The sequence below is a fragment of the Alligator sinensis genome, unplaced genomic scaffold (assembly GCF_000455745.1).
Source record: "Alligator sinensis unplaced genomic scaffold, ASM45574v1 scaffold976_1, whole genome shotgun sequence".
NCBI classification, from domain to species: Eukaryota; Metazoa; Chordata; order Crocodylia; family Alligatoridae; genus Alligator; species Alligator sinensis.
In genome coordinates, this window is record NW_005842117.1 from 1,798,299 (window position 1) to 1,803,968 (window position 5,670).

Here is a 5,670-nt window from a genome sequence, read left to right on the forward strand (position 1 = left end):
GAAAGAGAGAAAGATGCCACCACCTCTATAGCCTGATGTGGAAGAAACAGGTTCAAATCCCTGCTCCAAATCATGGAACCAAAAGAATGGATTGCAGGCTGCAATGCATCATGGAGATACCTGAATAAACTAAGGGTACAGATAGACATGACAATTTTTGCCTAATTTGGCCATAGTAAGCAGTTTATAACCATGACCAAACACAAGTGCATGGCTGCAGACAGCTTCAAAAATGACCAACTGGGTGAAAATCTGATCCCTCATTACATGAGGGGTCAGATGAAGAAGTTTCAAAACAGGCCTGCCTGCCTCTTAGTCTGTTGCTGTTTTCAGAATGGGAGAGGGGAAAGGGAGCAGATGGAGTTTGGTTTGGGGGGTTTTCAGTCCCTGCTGGAGGGTGGGGTGGGTGTATTGGAGCCTTACCCCACCCCTCCCAGAAGTGTTGGCATCAATTCATCCACCCCACCCTCCCTCCAGAGCTGGCTGGGAAACCCCTAGCATGAGCTTCCTCTGCTCCCTTTCCCATATCCCATTCTGAAACAGGGACAGGCTGGGAAAGAGAAGGGGCCACTGCTAGAGGAAACTGGCTGCAGGCTTCCAGCCAGCAGCTAGATTCCCCTTGGGGAGGAGCCACACTTCTGTCTGCACCCTAAATGAGCTTGTTCTGGTACCAGAAACAATTCCATGACACTGGAGCCAATTCACACTACCTCTCAAAGAGTTGATTCCTAGTTCTTTGTGGGAAAAAATTTCCTTGATCTCATGAACCATAAAACTGTTTGTTTCTTTGTTTATGCCCATTGTTTGAAGTTAAGATCAAAGGAAAGTAGGTCTGGAAGGGACCTCACAAGGATATCTAGTCCAGTCCCCTGGTCAAGGCAAAATCATCTCTTGACTAAACCATCCAAGCCAAACATCTGCCTACCCTGCTCTTGAAAACTTCCGAAGGGGATTCCACAATTTATCTAGGTTCCAATGCTCGACAATCCTCAGTCAAAAAGTTCCTCCTAATCTCCAGCCTAAATTTCTCCTGCTGCAGTTTAAGTGTGCTGCTCCTAGTCCTGTCCTGAGGCCATTACTTCCAGTCCTGTCCTCTTAGTCCCATATTTGCAGTAAACAGCCAAATTTAGATACTGAGAAATCCCATTATCAGAAAAGAGCATGCCAAAAGAGCAGCGTGGTGTGCATGGCAGCTATGTGCACCTCCCAACACCTGAGCCTGGCTGGCCACAGCCATACTCCAGTTGCCAGCCAGGCTCCACGTGGCCAGATCACCATCACTACAACTCCAGGAGGCCCCCCAGAACCCCAGGTAAGACTGCTGGAGCCAGCCCAGATGCTAGCCCCAGCTTCCCCTACCCCACCCGGAGCAATCTGCCCTGCACCAGAGAGCAGACACAGGGGCGTTCCCTGGGGACAAATAGAAGTCACACAAATGTGCCATTTCTAGTTGTCCCTGGGGAAACATGTGTGTCCTCTTGTCCAGACGTGCCCACTGGGTACATCTTCTACACATGCACTTTATTGAGGAGTAGATTAATTAGCTCCAGAGGAAAGCATCATTGTCTATGTTTGTGCTGGTATTAGTGCACAGTAAACTAATTAACACTGCTATACAATAGTACTGTCGGGGACAGTACTATCTTATGGCAGAGTAATTAACTGGGCTGAAACTCACATGTAGATGCTGACCAAAGGGTATAAATTGCACCCAGTAAGCCCAGGAAGCTAGGGGCCTACTCCGCCCCAACTCAAATTGCTGTTGTCCCGGGTGCCCGTGTAGACACTGTGCCCAGGAGCAGTTAACTCTAGCTTGAACTTGTCTGGAGTTTGATTCACATTAATTGCACAGGTAGATGCACCCAGCATAAAATATTTATTCCCTGACTAGTTTACTCTAGCAGCATTTTTTTGTTGTGCTACTCATTTGTTGTGGCACTGTCCACATCAGGCCTTTTTTAGGTGACTCAACTGATTCTCTGAGTTTATTTAACAAGACTCTTCAAATCTCAGCTCTGCTGGTTTCACTTATACCCCTCAGTTGTGATTTAGGACAAATCAGAAGCTGAACACTTTCTTTCATCCCCTATTGTTATTTTTGCCACTTTTAAATTCTTTTGCACCTGTGGCTGAGATGTGTTGGAACTTATTTTCCATGGTACATCCAACTCTCAGCTCTTAAAGGTGACCCTTTTTTGCTCCCTTCTGTGCTCTTTTTGGCTCTCTTGTGAGATATAAAGGAGAACCAAAAGGCTTTGTGTAGAAAGAAAATAGGCTGGGAGGGGAAGGATGTTCTGCTTAATTTCTTAATTAGAAATTCAGGTCAAGCCTGTACTAGTAGTATGCAGGACTAGCAAGATTAAGACATCCCAAGTACAATTACAGAGAAACTTGATTGCTGAGAGAGGAAATGAGATCCTTAGATTGTTAGAATCCCTTTGTTGCTTTGCTATCTTATTAATACTTATTTAACAAAAATAATTAGAAGAAAACCTCCCTTTGGTAAGGATCCACCAATTGCCCCGTTCAATTAAGGGCAGACAAAGTCTGAATATTTACTACTCCCAACAAAATCATTCTGGTTAATTAGAAGACAAATGGAAACCTCCTTAAAAAACAATAAACAAACTTGGATTTCTTATTCATACATGATGCAACAGCAAAGATCCTTGGATTTATGGTACCATAAACAAATACAGTATTACTACTAGTAATGCTGTTTCATGCTTGTCACATATTATCTTAATGTCCTCAAAAGTTTACTCACTGTGTAACCTTTTCTTTTTCAATTCTATTTAATATTCGAGTTATTTACCATATGGTTATTTGAGGGGTTACAACGGACATCACAGTTGAATAGAGGACAATGCATAAAATATTGACCGAAACAGCAGAGCAGAAATATTGACTGAAACAGTCCAGTGGTGGCAGCAACAGGAGCTTTGGCCACTTTAGGACACGCGCTGGAATGTGGGGCTGGTCTGTGGGTCTGGTCTGGCCTGCAGACTGGTCCTGCACCACTTATCCGGCTGAGTTTGATGCCCTACTTAAAATTTAAAATGCCCTCCTAGGTGGAACTTTAAAATAGTGAATTCCTGTATTTCCCTTAATATTTCACAAAACAAAGGGTAACACTCTGTTCAATTAACCATTTTCATAACTAATCTTACACTAAATAAAAGTCACCTACTCTTTTTCACTAGGCCTAAGCCTAACTCATGCCATGCTCTTTATTTGCAGGTTTTAGGTCCTCCTTGTTCCCTACCTGCATTATAGATATATTATTTCCTATAGTTCCAGGCTCCAAATCTACAGGGCTCATAGACTTAACTGAAGCATGTGGGTTTTCACTAGGCTCCCTGTACTTGGGTCATTTTCCATCCTGATTTTGTTTAACACATAGTATAGTAAATCTAATGGGTAATAGTGAAAGGTACTATATGGGGGTGGGAAAGAAGTGTTTTTAAATGACAGAGAGCTGAGACAGAGGTAGTCAGGGAATAAAGGACGAAACAATCATGGGCTGGCAGAAGCAGCTGAGGAGAGTCAGCCTCAGTGCACAAAGATCATGGAGGCTGTTATCCAATGAAAAAAAAAAATGTAGTGAAAAAGGGAAAATTAAAAGGTTTGTATAAAGTAACCCAGGTTAATGTAAAGCTTTAGTTAAAATGAGGAAGGAAGAAATGTAAACCAATGGATGTTCCCTAGTCATTCATTAAAGATTATCTGGTTCCATATATGCAAGTTGCAAACTCTAAATTTTTCCTTTACCAACTATAATTTTTTCCTTTATCAATGGAGAAGAAATATCAATATGGCTGCATGGCAGAAGTTATTTAATCTATGTTTTCTCCTCTGTCTCATCCTGAAGCTGAAAAATGAAATGGTATAAACCAGAAAGGAGTAAAGGAAGAGATAAATTACAGAAGTGAATTCTCATTAAAAAAAAATCACATCATTGCTTTTGTGGCTATCTGCAGAGGGAAGAGGAGGGGGAGAGTGGGGATAGAAAGAATGATAAGGGAAACAACAATGACATGAAACTAATAAAATAGAAGGAAGAAAAAATTCAAGTAAGAACAGGGAAAATTTGAGAGATGAGGAACTCCTCTCTAATTAAGATTCTCATTATTGTTCAGACTTAGACACTTTGAACTGTTTTCTAGATATTAGTTTTGCATACCTGTACCTTCTCAAGAGCTGGCAGACTCATTAGGAACTTCCCATGCATGATTATATTGATAAATGAGATTGTTCTGGAGCCACTTGCCATAAATGGATATTGATCTCAATGAGACTACTTCAGATTAACAGAACTAAACTGAAACCTTCCATCACACAAACTGGAGGGTGAGTGAATCTATACTGTCTAATCTAGCTACTGTTTGTTCTCCACCTTTCTTCTCATACCCATCAGCTACTGGAGGTTCTAACAATATAGAGCCTTTTCCCTGGGGTAACATGTCCACACCTGGTCAGGAATTTGCGATTTAAAACTCTTAAATCCAAAACAAAATTGTCAACATTTTGTTTCCTTCTTTCCAATAAAGTTTCCTCTAAGAAGTGTGTGTGTTTGAAGACCACAAAAAAATCATGCTTTTCCAGTTGGTTCTTTCTAGGCAAGCTGTTCCTTTGACAATTCTTCCTTTTCATTGCCTGCATATGCTCCTTCAGACTGTGTATATTCAGTGTAGCCCAGCAGCAGGGGAAGATCGTCTGTAATGCTTGGCAGCAAGGCTTTAGATTACAGTGCTCCAGAGCCCTAATCCAGCCCATCTGCCATGTGTTCTGACACCCTCATAAATCCTCCACCCTTTCATACGCAGTTATTTTCATCTGGGAAAAAAGCGAACACTGATTTAGATCAGATTTAATGTCTCCTCTCTCAGCTACCAGCCAAGTACCACAGGCAATTTTAGTGTTTTTGATTGGAGAACCACTTTCATCCTCTACCAAAACCCATCCATATGAACCACCCATGCTGTACATTTTCCTTGCACTGAGTTCTAAGTCACAAGCTGCATAATAACACTCCCGAATGAAGCACCACAGCAAATATTGGCCAACGGTCCACTCTGCCAACACTCAGTCCTCAGTCATCCAGTGACATATACCATTCTCACAACGCTGTTTAGACTTTTCCCTCTCTCTCACAAACAAGTACCAAGAACCATTCATGGACATTAAACTGAGTGATTTGTTATTTATTAAGATCTGCTATAATGCATCTGGAAATTTTAGCAGGAAATTGGGCAAACTTAAAGCCCTCTGTCACTAATATTACTCGGTGACATGTTTACCATATGTTTAATGCTATTTCCTCCCTGAAATTTTACTGACTCACATGACTCCCTGCAACAGGAGAGAAAACTTAGTCACAAAGTACATGGGCATTAGGCCTATGTGAAGTGGCTAGTATTCGCTTCAGATTCGGCCGATTTGGGGGATGGTGATTTGATTCAGTGATTCGAATCACTGATCCAAATCGATTTGGCCAAATCACCCAGGCCCCATCCCCCACCCGCTCTCCCAGCCCAGCAATGGCTGCCCTGCCTGCCCCAGCTCCCGACACTTTGGGGAAAAAAAAAGCCCCGATTTAGCTGGTGCTGCTGGGCGGAGGGGCGATCCCTGCTGCCCCATGATGCATGGGGGCTCTGCTCGAGCCCCAAC

General features: G+C 42.6%; 1 protein-coding gene across 1 annotated transcript in view; it reads right to left on the minus strand.

Annotated features, from left to right (window-relative positions):
* The window catches only part of TMTC2 (transmembrane and tetratricopeptide repeat containing 2), a 242,311-nt gene that overhangs the window by 181,741 nt on the left and 54,900 nt on the right, over positions 1 to 5,670 (minus strand). The gene's annotated exons all lie outside the window — the stretch shown is intronic.